The 24,365-nt window shown below is 42.3% G+C and overlaps 2 non-coding genes across 2 annotated transcripts; both read right to left on the bottom strand.

Moving 5' to 3' along the window:
* Nucleotides 1-2,510: 2,510 nt before the first annotated feature.
* On the bottom strand, nt 2,511-2,617 carry LOC120252306. Its single transcript, XR_005533847.1, has one exon. It is a non-coding gene; the product is annotated as a small nucleolar RNA R71 (small nucleolar RNA).
* A 12,432-nt stretch (nt 2,618-15,049) lies between these two features.
* On the bottom strand, nt 15,050-15,155 carry LOC120252341. The gene has a single exon (XR_005533880.1). It is a non-coding gene; the product is annotated as a small nucleolar RNA R71 (small nucleolar RNA).
* Nucleotides 15,156-24,365: the final 9,210 nt, after the last annotated feature.

Below are 24,365 nucleotides of genomic sequence, written 5' to 3' on the forward strand. Positions count from 1 at the left end.
CAGATTAGAATAATGATAGAAAAGAAAATGTGAAATAGAATGAATAAATGAATAGCTAAGACAACAAAGTGCAAAGTATCTCTAGACGCCTACTCCCTGGCAACAGAGCCAAAAACTTGACAACACCCCTTGCGTATGTCCGCAAATGGACAGGTTTGTCGAAGTAATAAAATTACAGGTGAGTGGGTATCGTATCCACAGGGAGTAGGGAGTAAAAAAAACTTAAATTGTTTCTTAACTAGAGAAGTATAAATAGTGATTTGTGTGACAAGATGTAATGCAAACAAAAGTAAGAGAGACAAGAGAGAGAGCAAGTAAAGGAGAGATAAGGCAATCGATATAAATAGGGTAATCAGATATTGATCCACCTAGGACAATCCTTTCAATTGCAAAAACCCTCTAATATACTTCCTAACTAATGTATGAATGAGTCATAGATATCATTTAATACATGGTCCCAAATCTAAGGTCAACCATGCATAACCCTATACATGTCCCGGATGAGAAATTGAAAAATCTCTCAACCTCCCACTCATATAGAATTGCAATGAGTTCTTGGTATTCCAAGTGATAAATCCTCTTCCTATATTTAGACTTAATCCTTTGGTCCAAATGGAAAGTCCCTAGTCACAATTAAGCCCTAGATGATAAAAATAACTAACACTTCACTCCATTGCACTCGCAACTAAGCCTCAGCAGAAGGGTTACCAACAAGAACTCTCAACCCTAGTGTCACTCTAAGGAAGTATTCATACAATCAATGTATTCAAGATTGGAACTCAATAAAAACATTAATTAATGGAAGCATAATAAAAGGGTTCAAAGAAACAATTACATCCTAGGGTTCACAATCGAAGTACCCACTAGAGAATTTAGCTCTCCATGGAGCTAATTACAATCAATGAAATCGAATGTAAAAAAAAAGAATCCATAGAAAACCTCTTCGATGGTCGTGACGATGGTCTTGTGGGGAGTCCTCTACTCGTCCAAGGGTCCCTTTGTCCGGCCTAGAATACACCTCACCGGATCGGTGCCGACGAAAGCTCTCCCACTAACCTTCTTCCAAACAGAGCATGATGTCGGAACCTTAGAACCTCTCCCAATCCCTAGCCAATATCTCTCAAATCCCTAGCCGAAGTGCTCTCCCAAGTTGGGAAAAAGATGGAGAAAAGAATTTTGAAATGGGGGCTGAAATCGGCCTTAAATAGGGCTGGAATCGGGAATCCACACACCCATGTGAATATTTCACATGGCCCCTATTGAATTAACGCACGGGCGTGTGGAATTTCAACACGCCCGTGTGGCTTCTCTGAATAACTCCTTCTTCGGCCGGCTGTGAACAGTACCTGCTACAGTAATTTGTTACAGTGTTTTACTTCAGTGCCCTGCTACAATACCGGTCTGAAACACTCAACAAACCATGTTTTCATCGAGGTAACATAAATGGGCACATGTTTACGTCATAGTTCGCTTTGCTTCTTCAATGAATGGCCGTGTTGGTGGAGATCTTGTTACACAAGCACAAGCCAGAATACTTAGAATGTTACTGCCTCCGTGCCCCTCCAAATCATTACGCTAGCTTGAAAATAAAAAGGTTGGCACACATTCTAGCATCTTGAACTTGACTTATGTCTTCGCGTTTGAACCTTCTCAAGATTTCCTCCAAATGGTGTACTCACGATCTACATTGGCTTCTTTCTATAAGATTCGGCTTCAAAACCCTATATGCATGAAAGTAACATAAATATACACATATTACCATTAAAACCAGATAAAAGTAATGCTCATCATAAGGAAAGAACACTCTGTTAAAACCTGACAAAAGTAAAGGCCATTTGTCAAGTTTTTGGCACCGTTGCCAGGGAATAGGCATTTTGGAAACACTTTGCACTTTGCTATTTTAGCTATTCATCACTTATTCTATTTCACATTTTCTTATTCTTTGATCGTTCTGATTTGTTTTCTTTCTTTGGGTGTAGCTCTAGTTTATAATGCGAGGTAAACCTTCGATAATGTTTGAAGGAGAATCCTAAACTTGAACGAACACTTTATAGATGAGAAAATAACCTATGCAAGAGCAGTTAAATAAAGCTGAAGTAGAAGCTGCAGGGTCAGATTGGATAGCAGAATAGAATGAGCAATAGAGGACACTCTCAGATTATTCGAGACCCCTAGTTTTGGGTACATAGTCTAGTATTGTGCAGACACTAATCATGGCTCAGAATTTTGATATCAAGCCAGGCTTCATCCAGATGTTATAGCAGTCAGCACAGTTGAATGGTTTGACCGATGAGGATCCAAACAATCACATTGGTAACTTCTTGGAAGTGTGCGACATGCTCAAGATTAATGGTGTTACGTATGATGCTATCAAGTTGACAGCCTTCCCATTTTCCTTGAAAGAAAGAGCAAAGCAATGTCTACATTCATTACCTAGAGCATTGATCAATACTTGGGAGGAGATGGTAAAAGCTTTCCTTGCCCGATATTTACCTCCTGGAAAATCCGTGAAGCGTAGGAATGAAATATCATCTTATCTGCAAATGGAATTGGAGTCTCTTTTTGAGACATGGGATAGGTTCAAGGAGCTCCAGTGGAAATGTCCTTAACATGGGTTCCCCAAGTGGATGATCATTCAAACTATCTATAATGGGTTGATTCCAAGCACAAGGCAGTTAGTTGATGCTGCAGTAGGAGGTACCTTAGGAAACAAGACCCTTGAAGAAGCCTGACATCTCATTGAAGAAATGACCATGAGCAGTTATTAGTGGAACACAAGGGACAGAAAAAAGTTAGTGACAAGATGCCCTTGCGTATATCCCGCAAGTGCACGGGTTTGTCGAAGTAATAATCCCGGGTGAGCGGGTATCGAATCCACAGGGAGTAGGGAGTAAAGACACTTAATTCGATTCTTAGCTATATGGAATATCAACAATGAAAAGTGTGACAATGATTCAATTCTCAACAATTAAAAGCAACAAGTAAGAGAGCAAAAGTAAGGAGGAGGTAAGGCAATCGATAAAGATGGGGTACTCGGACGATGCTTCACCTAGGTTAATCGCTTCAACTGCAAGAACTCTCTATTATGCTTCCTAATCAATGCAATGGTGAGTCATGGAAATCCTTACATACATAGTCCCAAATCTAAGGTCAACTATGCCTAACTTATTCATGTCCCGGAGGAGAGATTAAATAACCTCTCAACCTCGCACTCGAATAAAGTTGCAATGAGCTCTAGGGATTCCAGGTGATAAATCTCTTCCTAATTATAGACCTAACCCTTTGGTCCAAGCGGAAGGTCCCTAACCACAATTAAGCATTAGATACTAAGATCCCCTCAAGGCTTCACTCCGTTGCACGCGCAACTAAGCCCCAGCGGAGATTCATCCCTTAGACCAGTCACTCTATTATGGCCGCAAAGTACTCGAAGAATGGAGGTAGAATATATCACGCCGGAGGGGAAAGGGACGCCCCTGCACTCCTCGACTCACCCTCTCAACCCTCTCCAACCTAGCTTTTGTCTAACGCCGTGGTGTGTTACTCACTCACAAGGTTACCAACAAGAACTCTCAACCCTAGTGTCACTCTAGGGGAAAATGTTCATACAATCAAGCATTCAGGTTGGAACTCACAATAAACATCAATTTATTGAAAGCATAATAAAGAGGTTCAAAGAAACAAATACATCCTAGGGTTCACAATCACCCAAGTACCGACTAGGGGTTTAGCTCTCCATGGAGCTAAGTACAATCAAAGAAATCGAATGTAAAAAGCAATGAATCCGTAAAAGAAACCCCCTCGATGGTCGTGGTCGATGGTCTTGTGGAGAGTCCTCTACTCATCACAAGGGATCCTTTGTCCGGCCTAGGATACACCTCGCCGGATCGGTGCCGATGAAAGTTCTCCCAATAACCTTCTTCAAAATAACGCGCGATGTCGGAGCTGTAGAACCTCTCCAAAACCCTAGCCAATACTCCTCAAAACCCTAGCCGAAGCCCTCTCTCAAGTTGGGGAAATGATGGAGAAAAGAATACAAAAATCGGGCTGAATCGGCTTTAAATAGGGCTGGAATCGGGCGAATACAGTGTTTGCTACAGTGATTTGATACAATAACCTGCTACAGTACTCTACCAAAAAATACTCCCAAATCCACTTTTCATCGAGGTAACATAAACGGGATCACGTTTATGTCATGGATCTCTTTGCTTCTTCAATGACGGATAAGTTGATGGAGATCTTGTTTTATGTGCATAAGTCAGAATACTCGAGTGTGACTGCCTTTGTGCCCCTCCAAATGAATGTACCCACTCGAATACGAGAAGGTTGGCAAACACTCTAACATCTCACGCCTGACCTATGTCTTCGCGTTTGAACCTTAGCAAGATTTCCTCCAAAATTGTTGCATTGTGATCCACATTGGCTTCTTTCCTTCATAATTGGTTTCACAACCCTACCTGCATAAAAGTAACATAAAAACACACATATTAATGTAAAAACATGAGAAAAGTAATGCTCAACATAAGGAAAGAATGCTTCGCATTCATATCACACAATCACTTATCAGGTAGCCAGACTTGAGCATCCTGTATAGCACAAACCTCAGTAATCTCTATCCATAATACCCCCACAACACTATCGAGCCTCTCAAATCAATCATGGGCTCGAGTGGGAGTAAATATACACACTAGAGATGTCTCCTGTGCTATGGGAGATGCCTCTATCTGAACCTACTCAAGCTGTGGCTCCAGTGCTGGCTGTGGTCCATTTGCTATATCATCCTCGGCTGTCTCAGATGTGGGCATGATCATCACATAGACTCCTTGTCTATATCTCCAGACCATGTCCATCAATCTCATAGTCTCTATGCCAAGAAGAGATGGTAGAATAGCCTTCTCGACCCTCCTGATAGCGTCTAACAAACCCATATCCATGATGAGTCTGGTGATATAGGGACCTAAGAACAGAGCACTGACTCTGGCATACTAGCCCTAGTGACACAAGTACTCGACCATGATATGACCTAGATGAATTGGCTCGCTCTGTACCATCGAATACAAGTACAGAAACTCCTATCAGCTCAAAACACATGTGCTGTCACCTCGCCGCTTACCAATCTACTAAGAACAGTGTGTATGTATCTGTAGCTCTATCGGGACAGGTACGTGGCCTTAGAGACTTCTGGCTCATACTACTTGATTAGTGCTTGTCGATATGAATGTGAAGCGTTCTTTCCTTATGTTGAGCATTACTTTTCTTGGGTTTTTACACTAATATGTGTGTTTTCATGTTACTTTTATACAGGTTGGGTTGTGAAAAACATTATAAAGGAAAGAAGCCAATGTGGATCACAATACACCAATTTTGGAGGAAATCTTGCTAAAGGTCAAACGCAAAGATATATGTCGGGTGTGAGATGCTAGAGTGTGTGCCAACCTCCCCCGTATTTGAGTTAGCACAACCATTTGAGGGCCACAAGGGCAATCACACTCAAGCATTCCGACTTATGCACATAGAACAAGATCTCCATCAACTTATCTGTCATTGAAGAAGCAAAGCAATCCACGGCATAAACGTTTGGCCGTTTATGTTACCTCCATGAAAAGTGGATTCGGGAGTATTTTTGGCAGAGTACTGTACCAATCACTGTAGTAATTACTGTTCACAATCGGCCGAGAAAACTAGAATTCAGAGAATCCACACGGGCGTGTGGAAATATGGGCGTGGGTAAAATCCACAGGCCCGTGTGGTCACCCAATTCCAGCCCTATTTAAAGCCGATTCAGCCCCGATTTCAGCTTTCTTTTCTCCATCTTTTCCCCAACTTGAGAGAGGGCTTCAGCTAGGGTTTTGAGGGGTATTGGCTATTGTTTTGGAGAGGTGCTACGACTCCGACATCATCATTCGTTAGGAAGAAGGTTGGTAGGGGAGCTTCAGTCGAAGCGTATCCTATACCGAACGAGGGAATCCTTGGATGACGAGTAGAAGACTCTCCACAAGACCATCGACACGATCATCGAGGGGTTTTTCTATGGATTCATTGCTTTTACATTCTATTTCTTTGATTGTACTTAGCTCCATGGAGAGCTAAACCCCTAGTGGGTACTTGGGTATTTGTGAACCCTAGGATGTATCCGTTTCATTGAATCTCTTTATTATGCTTTCAATTAATTGATGTTTATTGTGAGTTCCAACCTTGAACGCTTGATTGTATGAACATTTCCCTTAGAGTGACACTAGGGTTGAGAGTTCTTGTTGGTAACCTTGTGAGTGAGTGACACACAACGAGTGTTAGACAAAGCTAGGTTGGAGAGGGTTAGTCGAGAGGTACAGGAGCGCCCCCTTTCCCCTCCGACATGATAGATTCTACCTCCGTTCCTCGAGTTCTTTGCGGCCATAATAGAGTGAATGGTCTAAGGGATGACCCTCCGCTGGGGCTTAGTTGCGAGTGCAACGGAGTGAAGCGTTGAGGTGATCTTAATATCTAGTCTTAATCGTGGTCATTGACCTTCCACCTGGACTAAAGGGTTAGGTCTATAATTAGGAAAAGATTTATCACTTGGAATCCCTAGAGCTCATTGCAACTCTATGCGAGTGCGAGGTGTTGAGATTATTCGATTTCTCCTCCGGGATATGTATGGAGTTAGGCATAGTTGACCTTAGATTTGGGACTATGTGATGAAAGATTTCCATGACTCACTATTGCATTGATTATGAAACATAATAGAGGGTTCTTGCACTTGAAGCGATCGTCCTAGGCGGAGCATTATCCGAGTACCCCATCTTTATCGATTGCCTTACCTTCTTCTTTACTCGTGCTCTCTTACTTGTTGCTTTTACCTTTGAGAATTGAGTTATTGTCACACTTATCACTATTGATCTTTCATATAGCTAAGAAGTGAATTAAGTGTTTTTATTCCCTACTCCCTGTGTATTCGATACCCGCTCATCCGGGATTATTACTCGACAAACCCGTGCACTTACGGGATATACACAAAGGGACCTTGTCATGTTTTTATCACCGTTGCCGGGGAGTAGGCGTTCAGAGATACTTTGCACTTTGTTTCCTTAGCTATTTTACCATACATTCTATTTCACATTTATTCTCTATCACTGTTCTTATTTAAAAAAAAAAGGTTTATGTCACATTTTCTTATTCTTCCATCATTCTCATTTGTTTTCTTTTGTCATGTATTACTTTTTCTTGCACGGATTTTAAATGATGATTGACCCAGTCATTGCTCTATATTTTCTGGTCGAAACTCTCAGTAGAAAAGTTGATAGAATTGTTACTTCACGATAATAAAACATTCCATGTTACAACGCATATCATCCAATTGAAGTGGGCTACCCAAACTTATTATAGAATAATGGTGAACAACATTGGGAGGCACCTCAAGAGGAATGTCAAAAGGGTGAGATACTCGGCAAGGATGCACTTCAGTTACAAAGAGTGTTAGCTAACTTTATTGAAGCATCCGATTTCTGCTTCCAAAATATGGAGACCACACAAAGATGTCATGAAGCCTCCTATAAAAACCTTGAGCATCAATTAGGAGGGATACTTGACACACTGTGCAAGGAACAACAAGTATTTCAGAAAGCAAGTCAAGTTCCTTGTAGAGAAGATGTGGTAGTGAATGACAATGAAGAAGTGGGACGGAACGAGTATGATGTTGTCGAGATTGAGAGGATACAAGAAGAACCGTTCATTCAATATGATGATTGTTTGAGTGGACAGTATGTTTGTGCGCAAGAAATTATGCAAGGAGAGTTGGCGAAGACAGATTGATTTCAAGGTGAAATTGAAGAAGAAGCCACCCCTAAGGTAATGGAACACGCATCTCGATTTGGGATTGATCAATTCATAAATTGCAAGGAAAAGATTTTGGGTTTGAAAGAAGATGTGGGTAGGAGATTGAAGCCATCCAATGACCCACCTATGCTAAGCTTTGACAATTCCCAACCAAAATTGTTTCCTTGGAGGCCAAAGGTAAGATGGTTGGACTCTCCAACAAATTTTCAACCCCGGCAAGCAGATTTTTGGTTTAAGGGAAGTAGCTATGCAATGTCTAGTCGGGAAGAACATACTCTTTTCAAAACTCCATAAGGTAAAGAAGAGGTACGTCAAGCTTAGTGACGTAAAACAAGTGCTTCTTCGGAGACAACCCAAGTCTTTACTATTTTCTAGTGTCTAGTTTAGTGTTTGCATAAATAAGAGCTTGAGTGTTGGTGTTTTGATTCTTATATGTCATTGCGATGCTTTTCTTGTGGACTGTTGGTGTTATCTTGTGCCTTCATGTGTTTTGGTAAAGTTTTGGTCGTTTGAGCTATTTCTCATGTTTTTCTCTGGTAAACTTGCATATTAGGGTGGGCTCTGAGTGTGTAAACATGTTCAGAAATTTTCTACAAAGCTTGTAGAATTTTCTAAGGCATCCAGAGAAAACTCACGGGAGTGTGGAATTTCTGCACGCCCGTGAATTTGTATTGTGAGCTCATCCAGAGGAGGCACAGGGGCGTGTGGCTGCCCCTGTGAACAAACATGCAATTTTCGCACGCCCATGGGTAATTTCCGCACGGTCGTGTGAAGTCTTCCAGAGTTTGGCAGATTATCCCGAGAGCACACAAGGGCGTGAACTCACCGCTGTGGGAGACCTTGTGAAAATCGCACGGGCGGGGGTAATTTCCGCACGGCCGTGCGAATCTCGGCAGATGAGCTCTCTCCATCCCGAGAAGACACAGGGCGTGCGTTTGCCCTTGTAAGTTGGGCCTGTGAATATCCACGCCCGTGTGGAATTTTCGCACGGGCGTGGGTCTTACTTAGAGAATTTTCTTGGTTGCATGGAGAATCCACAGGGCGTGCATCTGCCCCTGTGGGTCTGGAACACGGGCGTGGGTAATTTTCACACGCCCATGTGGATGTATAGAAATGCTAGAACTGCAGGTTTTCTTTAAAATCTTTTCGGTTTTCTTTATCTTTTCACCCTCAAACGTTTTGAGAACACGTCCTTGCTCTCTCCTGACCTCTCACCATCATTTTAAGGGGTTGTTAATTGAGTTTTCCGGCTGTTTTCTAGTTTTTCATTCTCATTTTATAGGTAAGGTTCTCTTTCTCTTTTCTTTGCCAATTTTCATTTATTTTGCAGCACCAGCGTCATCTTCACCAGCAGCGGAAACAAATGTACTAGCTATTGACAACGACACTTGAGGCGTCTTTACCTTCTTTGTTCTTATTTTTTGCATTTTACTTTCTGCATTTTATTTTGGATTTGTATACTCAGAAAGGATTTTCCTTCTGAGTTTATTTCATTTTGTTGTCTCGAGTTGTATTCATTGCTCTATCTTTAGTATACTCGAGTTGTTTTTATTTTATTGAGCCTCACTGAACCCCCTCGTGTATGCGTGCAGATGGTCTTGTCATTTCGAAATTGAGACTTTGTCATGGGCACGGCCAAAGTGCTTTGGCACTTGACCTTGTGAGCCTCATAACCCGTTGGAACATTACTCCCAAAGACTTAGCTCCATCAAACGCGACACTAGGAGTCCGGGGAGTATTGTTTTGATTGCTTCTCCCACATATATTTTTCATTGATATACATTATGAGTGAGCTTGCATGTGTACATTGCGGACAATGTACAACTTAAGTGTGGGGGAGAGTTTCATAGTGCACACATCCTTTTTATTGTTCTTGATTGATATACATGCTCACATGGCTAATGGCGGTTCATCTTAGTTGCAATGATTGTATTCTTGAGTTTAGGAGAATTTTTAACATTGAATATCTTCATGCTCTAGTTTTATTTGAATTTTTAGGAATTTTTGCCCGAATTACACTCAGTGCACTACTCACTCTTTAAACTCTATTGGAAACTCATGTTCAATGTTAAAGGGTCTAGTTATAGTTGTTTCTTGTGTTAAATTCTGAAAAAAAAAAGAATGATGAAAAGAAGGAACAAAATAGTTTTCTTGTTTGTTTTGCATTTTGGGTCGAAAGAGCTACCACCTATGTAGTATGAAGCTACTCTCATAAGTCGAATACTAGTTATGCCCTAATGAGAGAAAGAGCTATCTCATAGGATGAGTGAAAGCTACCACTCCGGTAGAAAGAGCTACCACCTCGAAAGTGTGAAAGCCACCTTAGCGGCCACTTTGGAAAGGGCTACCTTAGAGGATTTGTGAAGCTAATACCATCTTTGCAATTGTTGTCACTTTTGTAGATAAATAAGTCCCTTGTACGTAGAACTTTGAGGAGTATACCTTGGGTTGTTTTGAGTGAGTTCACACACGTACACGATTTCGGGTTTGTTGTCCTCTTTGATCCAAGTTTTTAGCTAGAGCTTTGACTTTTTGTATTCAATGTTGAAATTTCCCTTACTTGTAGAATGCTCTCTCTGTACACTTTGGTGAACCTAAGGCCAAGCACTTCTAATATTTCCTTCATTTATGCACAGAGAGTTTTATTTTTCCTTGAGGACAAGCAAAAGCTTAAGCGTGGGGCAGTTTGATAAGTGCTTCTGCGATATGAATGTGAAGCGTTCTTTCCTTATGTTGAACATTACTTTTCTCGGGTTTTTACACTAATATGTGTGTTTTTATGTTACTTTTATGCACGTTGGGTTGTGAAAAAAATTATGAAGGAAAGAAGCCAATGTGGATCACAATGCACCAATTTTGGAGGAAATCTTGCTAAAGTTCAAACGCGAAGATATATGTCGGGTGCGAGATGCTAGAGTGTGTGCCAACCTCCCACGTATTTGAGTTAGCACAACCATTTGGAGGGGCACAAGGGTAGTCACACTCAAGCATTCTGACTTATGCACATAGAACAAGATCTCCATCAACTTATCTGTCATTGAAGAAGCAAAGCGATCCACAGCATAAACGTGTGCCCGTTTATGTTCCCTCGATGAAAAGTGGATTCGGAAGTATTTTTGGCAGAGTACTGTAGCATGTACTGTGGAAACAACTTTAGCAATCGATGTAGCAGTTAATGTTCACAGCCGGCTGAGAAAGCAGGAATTCAGCGAATCCACACGGGCATGTGGAAATTATACACGCCCATGTGAAAATTCCACATGGGCATGTGTAAAATCCATAGGCCCGTGTGGTCGCCCGATTCCAGCCCTATTTAAAGCCGATTCAGCCCCGATTTCAGCATTCTTTTCTTCATCTTCTCCCCAACTTGAGAGAGGGCTTCGGCCAGGGTTTTGAGCGGTATTGGCTAGGGTTTTGGAGAGGTTCTATGGCTCTGACATCGTTATTCCTTAGGAAGAAGGTTGGTAGGAGAGCTTTCGTCGAGGCTTATTCTATACCGTACGAGGGAATAATTGGACGACGAGTAGAGGGCTCTCCACAAGACCATCGACAAGACCATCGAGTGGTTTTTCTATGGATTCATTGCTTTTACATTCTATTTCTTTGATTGTACTTTGCTCCATGGAGAGCTAAACCCCTAGTGGGTACTTGGGTATTTGTGAACCCTAGGATGTATCCGTTTCATTGAATCTCTTTATTATGCTTTCAATTAATTGATGTTTATTGTGAGTTCCAACCTTGAATGCTTGATTGTATGAACATTTCCCCTAGAGTGACACTAGGGTTGAGAGTTCTTGTTGGTAACCTTGTGAGTGAGTGATAAACCACGAGTGTTAGACAAAGCTAGGTCGGAGAGGGTTGAGAGGGTGAGTCGAGAGGTACAGGAGCGTCCCCTTTCCCCTCCAACGTGATAGATTCTACCTCCGTTCCTCTAGTTCTTTGTGGCCATAATAGAGTGAATGGTCTAAGGGATGACCATCCGTTAGGGCTTAATTGCGAGTGCAACGGAGTGAAGCGTTGAGGTGATCTTTTGTATCTAGGGCTTAATCATGGTCAGGGACCTTCCACCTGGACCAAAGGGTTAGGTCTATAATTAGGAAAAGATTTATCACTTGGAATCCCTAGAGCTCATTGCAACTCTATGCGAGTGCGAGGTGTTGAGATTGTTTGATTTCTCCTGCGGGACATGTATGGAGTTAGGCATAGTTGACCTTAGATTTGGGACTATGTAATGAAGGATTTCCACGACTCACTATTGTATTGATTATGAAACATAATAGAGGGTTCTTGCACTTGAAGCGATCATCCTAGGCGGAGCATTATCCGAGTACCCCATCTTTATTGATTGCCTTATCTTCTCCTTTACTCGTCCTCTCGTACTTGTTGCTTTTACCTTTGAGAATTGAATCATTGTCACACTTATTACTATTGATCTTTCACATAGCTAAGAAGCGAATTAAGTGTTTTTATTCCCTATTCCCTGTGGATTCGATACCCGCTCATCTGGGATTATTATTTCAACAAACCAGTGCACTTGCTGGATATACACAAGGGGACCTTGTCACTACCCCTATCCCTATAAGGCTTTGTATGCTCTCTACAGGGTCAAAATGCCAGGATAGTTTGTCAGTAACTGAGTATACTCATCTGTATCGGTGAATGCCTCATCATACAGTGCAAGTTGGACTAAAAACTAGGAGACGCTCATGCTGAAGTGCTGTCCAAATGCTCTAAACTAGATAGTGTCTGATAAATGTTTGTGTACTAAGAATGCAAAGTATTCTTTTCTTATGATGAGCATTACTTTTATTAGATTTTATCTCCAATGCATGTGTTTTTGTGTTTTTTTGCGCATATGGGGTTGTGGAGCCAAATATGAAAGAAAGAAGCCAAAGTAAATTGCGATTGTACTTTGTTGATGAATTCTTGTAGTGAACAAATGTGAAGACACAAGTTATAATCGAAGATACGTGAATATGTGCCAACCTCCATGCGCTCAAGCAACTACATGGTTTGCAGGGGCACAAAGGCGGTCATATTTGTGTATTCTGACTTGTGCAATGTTAGCAAGATCTTCACCAATGTGACATTTTATTAAAGTAGCGATGCGATCTACGGTATAGACGTGTTCCTGTTTATATTGCCTTGATGAATAGTGTAGATTCGGGAGTATTTTGGCGAGTACTCGTAGCGGGATACTTGCTCACATCCCACGAAAATCAGATTTCCAAAAAAATTCACATGGTCGTGTGGAAATTCCATATGCCCGTTTGGATAGCCATTTCTAGCCCTTTCTAAAGCAGTGACTAATACCGATTTGGGGATCATCTTTCATCCTTCTCTCCATCTTTTCTCTAACTTTTGGGAGCCTTGTGGCTATGGTTCAGTGGGGCTTTGGCAAGGATTTTGGAGTGGTTCTATAGCTTCAACACCGTGTTTTTCTTAGAAAATACTTATTGGGGAAGCTTTCGTCCACACCGACCCGGTGAGGTGTGCCCTAGGTTTGACAAGAGGACCTTTGGAGAGGACGAGGCTACTCCACAAGATCATCGATACGAATTTTGAGGGGGTTTTGTTATGGATTATATGTTTTCACTTTCTATTTTATTATTGATTGTATCTTGTTCCATAGAGAGCTAAACCCCCTAGTGGGTACTTGGACTTGTAAACACTAGGATGTTATTATTTTATTGACCTTTTATTATGTTTTCCATAATTGATGTCTTCAATTGAGTTCCAATCTTGAGTGGTTATTGAATGATTTCTGCCTTACAGTGACACTAGGGTTGAGAGTCCATCTTGGTAGCCTTTGTGGATGAGTGACACACCATGAGGGTTAGATATTGCTAGATTGGAGAGGGTTGAGAGGATGAGTTAAGAGTTAGCGGAGCGTCCCCTTTCCTCTCCGGTGTGATTTATCCTACCTCCATGTTCCTAGAGTTCTTTGCGGTCACAATAGAGTGAAGTGCTAAGAGAGGAACTCCGCTGGGGCTTAGTTGGGTGAGCAATAGAGTGAAGCATTGAAGTAATCCTTTGTATATGGGTTTTAATTATGACTAGGGGTCTTTCACCTGGACCAAAGGATTAGATCTATATATAGGAATAGGGTCTATCACTTGGAATCCCTAGAGCTTCTTGCAATTGTACAGAGTGTGAGGTGTTGAGACTGAGTGATTTCTCCGCCGGGGTATAGTGTAGAGTTAGTCACGGTTGACCTTAGGTTTGGGACCATGTATTTTAGGATCTCCATGACACATTAAGCATCAGTTAGAAGACATAATAGTTGGTCTTACACTTCAAGCAATAGTTCTAGGTGGAGCAATGTCTGAGTGTCCGACTTTTTATCGATTGCCTTTCCTCTCATTTTATCATGCCTCCCTTTCTTATTTTCTTTAGTCTTATTTGCATTGATTTTATCCACACTATTATTGTTTCATCTTGACTTAGTTAAATAGTAATCATTGTGTTTCTATTGACTATTTCCTGTGGATACGATAACCCACTCAACTGGGATTTATTACTTCGACAAACACGTGCACTTGCGGGTCACAAGCAAGGGGTGTTGTAAAGTTTTTGGTACTGGTGCAGGGGAATAGGCATTTTCTAGACACTTTGCACTTTGCTATTTAGCTATTCATCATTTATTCTATTTCACCTATTCTTATTCTATCATCGTTCTGATTTGTTTTTCTTTATTTTGTCACAGCTCCTAGTTGTGACCTAAGGAAACCCTTCGACATTGGTTGAAGGAGATCCTAAACTTGAATGAACACTTGGTAGAAGGGGTAAAGAACCTGTGCAAGAATAGAATCATTCAGCTGAAAGAGAGGGTGAAGGATCTAAATACATGGCTGAACAAGAAGGCCAACAAAGAACTCTTTTAGATTTTGTTAGACCCATTATTCAAGGGACACAATCGAGCATTGTGAGGCCACCGGTAGCAGCCCAGAATTTTGAGTTTAAGAGGGCCATTATTCATATGGTTCAACAGTTTGCACAATTTAATGGGTTAGCCAATGAAGACTCGAACAATCATATTGATAACTTCCTTGAAGTGTGAGACTTGTTGAAGATCTATGGGGTTTCTGATGATGCAATTCGATTGAGGGCTTTCCTATTCTCTTTGAAAGGAAGGGCCAAACAGTGGCTTCATTCATTGCCAAGAGCTTTCATCACAACATGGAACGAAATGGTTGAAGTTTTCCTTACAAGGTACTTTCCTCCGGGAAATCGGCAAAGCTTCAGAATGAGATATCTTCATTTGTTCAGATGGAACTTAAAACTTTGTTTGAGACTTGACAACGATTCAAAGAAATTTTGTAGAAGTGTCCACAATATGAATTCCCCGAGTGGATGATCATTAATACATTTTATAACGGGTTAAGCTCAAGCAACAAACAACTTCTAGATGCCGCCATATGAGGTAAAATGGGAAAAAAGACTCCCGAAGAAGCCCGGTAATTGATTGAAGAAATGGGTTTGAATAGCTACCAATGGAATGCAAGAGAAATGAAGAAAGTGGCCGGACTCCATGAAATTGATGCGGTTACATCCTTGGCAGCCCAAGAGAAGGTTTAAGCAAGAAATTAGATGCATTGACTTCACCAAGGGTAGCCACAATCACAAGTTATGCTGGTTGTGGGGGTTCACATATACCATCTGATTGCCTTATTTCGATTGCTACTTTAGCCCAAACTGAACAAATAGACTTTGTGGACAATTTGGGAAGAGGACAAGGTAATCCTTATAGCAACACCTACAACCAAGGGTGGAGAAGCCACCCCAACTTTTCATGGAATAACCAAGGGCAACAAAAGGCCATGTCACCATATGACCAACTTAGAGAATCAAGTTTTAGGCTTGGAGACCCAAACATGGATACAAGGTTTGACGCTTGGAGACCCGAATGACTGACTTAGAGAAAGCTTTGACACGATTTGTTCAATTTAGGATACAAGGTTCCAATTCATCGAAGCTACACTTTGCAACCACACGGTGTTATTGCACAATCTAGAAAATCAAGTGAATAAAATTGCGAAGTCATTATCGGAGAGGCTACAAGGAAGCTTGCCTAGTAACATTGAAACCAATCCAAGAGAACATATGAAGATACTCACTTTAAGAAGTAGTCATGAGGTTGAAGATAGGCTTCCAAGTGAGGGGACCAATGTTGAAGCACTCGAGATCATAGAGGTTGAGGCGAGAGTAAACAAAGAGAAGGAGGTGGCACCCTACAAGCGAAGAATTCCTTATACTTCAAGGTTGAAGAATGATCAAAACGATGAGCAATTCAAGAAGTTCTTGGGTCCATTCAAACAATTTCATATCAACATTCCTTTTGTGAGGCGTTGTCCAAAATTCCTTGCTATTTAAAGGTTTTGAAGGATCTTTTGACTAACAAGAGGAAGTTGGAGGAGAGTGCATCGGTGATCTTAGATGCCTCTTGTTCGATGGTTTTGCAAAATGCCAAACAAGAAGATGACCCTAGAAGCTTTATCATTCTATGTAACATTGGTAATTTGGGTGAAGAGATGGCATTGGCGGATTCAGGGGCTAGTATCAACGTCATGCCATACTCTTTCTTTTAGAAGCTAGTCTTGGGAGATCGTAGGCCAACTCGGATGACACTTCAATTAGCGGACCGAATGGTGAGACATCCGAGGGGCATCATTGAAGACGTGCTTGTCATGGTTGATAACTACATATTTCTTGTGGACTTCATAGTTTTTGATGTCAATGATGATGTAGATGTTCATTTGATACTTGGGAGGCCATTCTTTCGCACTTCTGAGGCACTTATTGATATGGACGGTGGGGAGTTGACATTGATGGTTGGCGACGACAAGTTGACATACCGCCTTACCGAAGCCATGTGACATTCTCTCGACTTTGATGATACTCTTTATTTTCATGACACTACCGATGAGCTAAATGATGAATATGTGTAGGAAATGTTGAATCTGTAACCATACGAGGGGTTGTTAGACCAAGAAGTGGAGAATAAAGAAGTGCTAATGCTTGGTCTAGAAGAAAAAGTACCATCTACCCCTGGGATTATGAAGAAAGTACTTCAAAAGATGAAGCATGCAAATAGACATCACAAGAAATGCCCCAAGGCTAATGGGAATGTGCAAGAACAGAGTAAGGGTGACGAACCGTTGTGCGATAACACACTTGATAACAATCCCTCGACCTTCAAAAGACTATGTTCATCATGCTTTCAAGTTATGGGTAAGAGGGAAACCTTCATCTATAAGCCCCCGTGACGTAAGAAGAGGTACGTCATGCTAAGTGACATTAAACAAGCTCTTCTGTGGAGGTAAACCAAGGTCTTTACTATTTTCTAGTTCTTAGATTAGTGTTTGCATGAATAAGGCTTGACTGTTGGTGTCTTGATGTTTACATGCTATTGTTGGGATTTTCTCATGGATTATTTGGTGTTTTCATGTGCAAAAATGTGTGTGGCAGAGTATCTTTATCGTTTGAGCATGTGTTTCATGATTCTCTGGTTTATTTTTCATTGTCAAAGTAGGCTCTGAGTGTGTATACATGTTTAGGACTTTCTGCAGAGCCTGGAGATTTTTCTAAGTCATCCAAAGAAGACACACGACAGTGTGGAATTTCCACATGGGCATGTGTCTCTACTAAGAGCTCATCCCGAGAGGACACAGGGACGCACGTCTACCCCTCTAGACGACCTTGTCAGGGTCACACTCCCGTATGTTAATTCCACACGGGTGTGTATTTCTCTGCAAAGACTTAGAGATTTATCCCCAGAAGACAGAAGGGCTTACTTCTGCCCCTGTGTCTGACCCTGTGACAAACACACAGGCGTGAGTAATTTCCACACACCGTGAGGATCTCTGCAAAGTGCTCTCCTCAATCCCAAGAAGACACAGGGTCGTGTGAGTGCCCCTGTAAGTAACCCTATAAAGATCTACACTCCTGTGTGGAATTTCTGCACCGGCTGGTAAAACGCTTAGAACTTTTTCTTGGTTGGATAAAGAATCTACAGAGGCATGTGGATACCCCTGTGGGTCAGGCAACAGGGGTGCGGAATTTCCACCAACCCATGTGGATACCCTCAGAGATAAAGTATACTATCCTGAGAGCACATAGGGGCGTGTGTCTGCCCTTGTGAAGCTCTCTTATGGAGTTACACGGGCGTGGGTAATTTGCATACGCGGTGTGGATGTGCGAAATTCCAAGAGCCACGGGTTTTCTTTGAAATCTCTTCGCCTTTCTTCATCTTCACACTCCCAACCATTTTGAGAACGCGTCCCTGTACTGGACTGACTTTGTGTCGTCGATTTACAGAGGTTTACTCGAGTTTCCCAATGGAGTATCTAAGTTTCCATCTTCACCTCGTCAGTAAATTTTCTTTTCCTCTTGTCTTTGCCACACTTGATTTTTTTATTAAATGGTGAGTGCTATTCTGTTTCTATGATTACATGGTCTATTCATGCTTAGAATGAGTTTAGAAACGAAGTTGTGATGTATTTTTAAGCTTTTAGCATGGTGGCCGTGCGGTTTTTAATGCCCGTGGATCCACACGGGCATGTGGAATTTTCACAAGATCATGTGGATTTCTGTTGTTTTAATCTGTGCGTGTTTTTAAAAGATTTTCTTTCAAATCTTGCAGATATGGACCAAGATCGAAGAAGCAAGCCGACAAACGCCTCTGTGGAGACTTCACCCCGAGTTTGAGCACATAGATTTTTTTCGATTCCCAAGCATCATGCTCTATTTGAGCATTTGTCGAGACTCTGGTTTGGACAGTCCCGTTTCATGGATTTTAGTGCGCTGAGAGAGGTTCAGCAAGGTGATGAGATGGCCGATGAGATTGATGAGCTGTTGTCATTGGGAACCTGGAGGAGATTATTATCGCTTTGAGAGCCACCTATCCGCACATTGATATTGGAGGTGATAGTGTCCTTCGGGTTTGACCGATCATACTCTAGATTCGATAGTGTTGACATTATATAGTTCAGCGCATTCAGACATCATTACAACATGAGTGTCACAGATTTTTTAGTCCGTATGGGCTTATATGACTAGATGTATACAGATACAAAGGAGTATGATCGATTGCCGATCGACTATTGTAGCGCACTGACCCCATAGCGACCATACAGACCCCATAGTCTAGTTACAGATACATACATGCGATCTTCAGCAGATCTGTGAGGGGCCGAGGCTATAGCTGACAAGGTCCCCTTGTGTATATCCTGCAAGTGCACAGGTTTGTCGAAGTAATAATCCCGGGTGAGCGAATATCGAATCCACAGGGAGTAGGGAATAAAAATACTTAATCTGATTCTTAGCTATGTGAAAGATTAATGATGATGAGTGTGACAATGATTCAATTCTCAACAATAAAAGCAACAAATAAGAGAGCAACAGTAAAAAGGGGATAAGGCAATCGATAAAGATGGGGTACCCGGATAATGCTCCGCTTAGGATAATTGTTTCATGTGCAAGAACCCTCTATTGTGCTTCCTAATCAATGCAATGGTGAGTCGTGGAAATCCTTAATTACATAGTCCCAAATCTAAGGTCAGCTATGCCTAACTCTATACATGTGCCGGAGGAGAAATCGAACAATCTCAACACCTCACACTCGTGTAGAGTTGCAATGAGCTCTAGGGATTCCAAGTGATAAATCTCTTCCTAATTATAGACCTAACCCTTTGGTCCAGGTGGAAGGTCCTAACCACAATTGAGCCCTAGATACTAAGATTACCTCAACGCTTCACTCTGTTGCATGCTCAACTAAGCCCCAGCGGAAGTTCATCCCTTAGACCATTCACTCTATTATGACCGCAAAGAACTCGAGGAACGGAGGTAGAATCTATCACGTCGGAGGGGAAAGAGGGCGCTCCTATACCTCTCGACTCACCCTCTCAACCCTCTCCAACCTAGCTTTGTCTAACGCTTGTGGTGTGTCACTTACTCACAAGGTTACCAACAAGAACTCTCAACCTTAGTGTCACTCTCGAGGAAATGTTCATACAATCAAGCATTCAAGGTTGGAACTCACAATAAACATTAATTTATTGAAAGCATAATAAAGAGATTCAAAGAAACGAATACATCCTAGGGTTCACAAATACCCAAGTACCCACTAGGGGTTTAGCTCTCCATGGAGCTAAGTACAATCAAAGAAATAGAATGTAAAAGTAATGAATCCATAAAAAAACCAATCAATGGTCATGTCGATGGTCTTGTGGAGAGTCCTCTACTCGTCGCAAGGGATCCTTTGTTCGGCCTAGGATACACCTCGCCGGATCGGTGCCGATGAAAGCTCTCCCAATAACCTTCTTTCAAATGACGCGTGATGTCAGAGCCGTAGAACCTCTCCAAAAACCTAGCCAATACCCCTCACAACCCTAGCCGAAGCCCTCTCTCAAGTTGCGGAAAAGATGGAGGAAAGAATACTAAAATCGGGGCTGATTCGGCTTTAAATATGGCTGGAATCGGGCGACTACACGAGTGTGGATGTTTCACGCACCCGTGCGGAATTTCCACATGGGCGTGGATAATTTTCACACGCCCGTGCGTATCCTCTCGAACTCCCCGCTTTTCTCGGCCGACGTGAACGAGTGTTGTTACATGACTTTGCTATTGTGTTGCTACGAGTGCTCTACTACGAGATCCCGACCGAATAGCTTCCCGAATCCATACTTTCATCGGAGTAAGGCAAACGTTCACACGTTCACGTCATGGATCATTTGCTTCTTCAATGATAGGTACGTTGGTGGAGCTCTTGTTCTATGTGCATAAGTCGGAATGCTCGAGTGTGATTGCCTTTGTGCCCCTCGAATTGGATGTGCCAAACTCGAATACGAGGAGGTTGGCACACACTCTAGCATCTCATATCGACCTATGTCTTCGCGTTTGAACCTTAGCAAGATTTCCTCCAAAATCGGTGCATTGTAATCCACATTGGCTTCTTTCCTTCATACTTGGCCTCACAACCCTATCTGCACGAAAGTAACATAAAAACACACATATTGGCATTCATATCACACAAGCACTTATCAAACTCCCCCGCACTTAAGTTTTTTCTTGTCCTCAAGCAAAAATTAAAACGTTATGTGCATCAATGAAGAAAATATTAAAAGTGCTTGGCCTTAGGTTTACCAAAATATATAAAGAGAGCATTCTACAAGTGATGGAAATTTCAACACTAAATACAAAAAATCAATGCTCTAGCTAAAAACTTGAATCGAAAAGGAAACAAAACCCGAAATCGTGTACGTGTGTGAACTCACTCAAAAACAACCCAAGGTATACTCCTCAAAGTTCTAAGTATAAGGGACTTATTTATCTACAAAAGTGACAACAATTTCAAAGATGGTAGTAGCTTCACACATCTTCTAAGGTAGCCATTTCCAAAGCGGCCGCTAAAGTGGCTTTCACACTTTCGAGGTGGTAGCTCTTTCTATCGGAGTGGTAGCTTTCACTCATCCTATGAGATAGCTCTTTCTCTCACTAGGGCATAACTAGTATCCGACTTATGAGAGTAGCTTCATGCTTCATAGGTGGTAGCTCTTTCCACACAACAAGCACAAATAAACAATAAAACTTTTTTTTGTTTAGAATTTAACACAAGAAACAACTATAACTAGTCCCTTTAATATCGAACTTGAGTTTCCAAAAGAGTTTAAAAAGTGAATAGTGCACTAAGTGTAAATCGGGCAAAAATTCCTAGAAATTCAAGCAAGAACTACAGCATGAAAACATTCAATGTTAGAAATTCTCCTAAACTCAAGAATATAATCCTTGCAACTAAGGTGAACCGCCATTGGCTATGTGAGCATATAACAATCAAGAACAATAGAAAAGATGTCTGCACTATGAAACTCCCCCCCACACTTAAGTTGTACATTGTCCCCAATGTACACATTCAAGCTCACTCAAAATATATATCATTCAAAAGCAAATGTGGGAGAAGCAATCAAAACAATACTCCCCTGACTCCTAGTGTTGCGTTTGATGAAGCTAATTCCATGGGAGTAGTGTTCCGACGGGTTGTGAAGCTCACACGGCCAAGTGCCTCAGCACCTTGGCCGTGCCCATGACTAAGTCTCAATTCCCAAGAAGACAAGACCATCTGCACGCATACACGAGGGGGTTCAGTGAAGCTCAATAAAAACAAAATATCTCGAGTATATATAAAAGATAGACAATGAATACAACTCGAGATGCAAAATGAAAATAAACTCAGGAGGAGAATCCTTTCTGAGTGGAAAAAAGTCTAAAATAAAATGCATAAAAGAAAAAGAACTAAAAATCAAATGTCGGTGTCACCCTCGGGCTGAGGTGCTACTGCTGCTGCTGGTGAAGACGCACATGGTGGGTCTACCGGTGCCGGGGTAGGGGATGAGGGTGCAGGAGGAACTGAGGGGGTATGAGGTGTCCTCGGCCGTAAGACAAATGATGAGGCGACGTCGCGCTCTAAGATCTGCTGTAATACGTCGAAACATGCCATGAACTCTGTGTACTGAGTGGCCTGCGTATCCCTAATCTCTGCAATCTCTGCTCGAGCCTCAGCTACCTCAGTCCGTATCACCCCCAAAGCGCTCTCAAGCCTCTCAAAGCGATCATAAGCTCGAGATGGTGAAAATATACGCACGGGTGGTGGTTCCTCTGCCACTGGAAGTGCCTCGGTCTCCATCAGGGCTGGCTGAGGCTCGGGAGTAGGCTGAGATGCCCCGGCTTCATCACCCTCATCCTCGGCTATCTCTGGAGCTGGTAGCACTAACGCAAAAACCCCTGTTCGAACCCTGCGGACCATGCCCATCAACCTCATCATCTCTAGGCTCAGGAGAGCAGGTATACTCATCTTCTCGGCCCCGCAAATCGAATCCAAGAGACCCATGCCTATCACTAATCTCGTAATATAGGGGCCCGAGAAGATCGCTCCCAGTCTAGCGTAGTGCCCATGATGTCTGATGTACTCTGCCATGATGTGCCTAAGTGAATCAGTACGCGCTGCACCATCGAGTACAGATACAATAATTCCTCTCGGCTCAGAACACCAGTGCTATCACCATGACCATTCACTGACTTACTAATGTTCCACACGGGCATGGACATTCACATGCCCAACTCACAGTGGGAGCCGCACGCCCCTGTGTTTTCTAGGGATGGAGAGAACTCCTCTACAGAGTTTCGCACGGGCGTGTGGAAATTACCCACGCCTGTGCATGGTTCACAAGGTCGCCCACAGGGCCGAGTCCACGCACCTGTGTGGTCTCGGGAAAATTCACCAAACCCTGCAGGAATTCACACGTCCGTACAGAAATTACCCACGGGCGTGTGACAATCGCATGGTCACTCACAGGGGCAGCTGCATGCCCCTGTGCCTTCTCTAGATGAGCTCGCAGTGCAAATCCATGGGCGTGCGGAAATTACACACTCAGAGCCTGCTCTATTATGTAATTTTTTACCAGTGAAAAACATGAAATAGAGCTCAAACGACCAAACTTCGCCAATTCCACATGAAAACACACGATTAAAATTCAAAGTTCACAAGAAAATCTCAGCACAAGCATCTAAGAAATTAAGACACCAACACTTAACAAATTATTCATGCAAACAAACTAAACTAAAAGCTAAGAAAACAGTAAACACTTGGGTTGCCTCCCAAGAAGTGCTTATTTAACGTCACTAAGCTCGACGTACCTTGTCTTACCTCACGGGGGTTCATGAATGAAAGTTGCCCTCTTACCCATGACTTGAAAGCATGATGTCCAAAGTCTCCTGAGAGTAGAGGGTGTATTATTGGGCTTCGGACCACCTAACAATGATACGTCCAACTTTTTTTCGGTTCACGTACGCCTCCAACAGCCTTGGAGTGTTTTCGGTGGCGTCTCCTAGCCCTCTTCATTTTCTGGAGCACTTTCTTCAAGATCCCCGGGTTAGATGCTACTTCTTCTGTCGATCCAAGCATCATTACTTTTTCATTGCCCTCCTCTTGGTCGAACAAACCTTCATATGGATCCGGATTGAACATTTCCTGCATGTATTCATCAATAATCTCATCAGTAGTGTCTAAAAAATATAAAGTATCATCGAAATCGATAGAATGCCACATGGCCGCAGCAAGGCGGTATGTGAGCTTGTCATCTCCAACCCTCAATCTGAGCTCTCCGCCGTCCATGTCAATTAATGCTTTGGAAGTCCGCAAGAACGGTCTCCCAAGTATCAAAGGTACATCCGCATCCTCATCAACATCTAGCACTACAAAGTCAACCGGAAAAATGTATTTGTTCACCTTGACAAGCACGTCTTCAATGATGCCTCTCGGATGTCGCACTGTTCGGTCCGCTAGTTGCAAAGTCATCCGAGTAGGCTTAGGCTTGCCCAAGCCTAGCTTTTGAAAGAAGGTGTATGGCATGACGTTGATACTAGCCCCTGAGTCCACCAATGTCATTTCCTCACCAAAATTGCCAATATTACACGGAATGATGAAGCTTCCCAGGTCTTTCTTCTTGTTCAGCATGTTCTTTTGCAATACTGCCGAGCATTAGGCATCTAAAATCACT

This window comes from Dioscorea cayenensis, chromosome 20, assembly GCF_009730915.1.
Source record: "Dioscorea cayenensis subsp. rotundata cultivar TDr96_F1 chromosome 20, TDr96_F1_v2_PseudoChromosome.rev07_lg8_w22 25.fasta, whole genome shotgun sequence".
Classification (NCBI taxonomy): domain Eukaryota; kingdom Viridiplantae; phylum Streptophyta; class Magnoliopsida; order Dioscoreales; family Dioscoreaceae; genus Dioscorea; species Dioscorea cayenensis.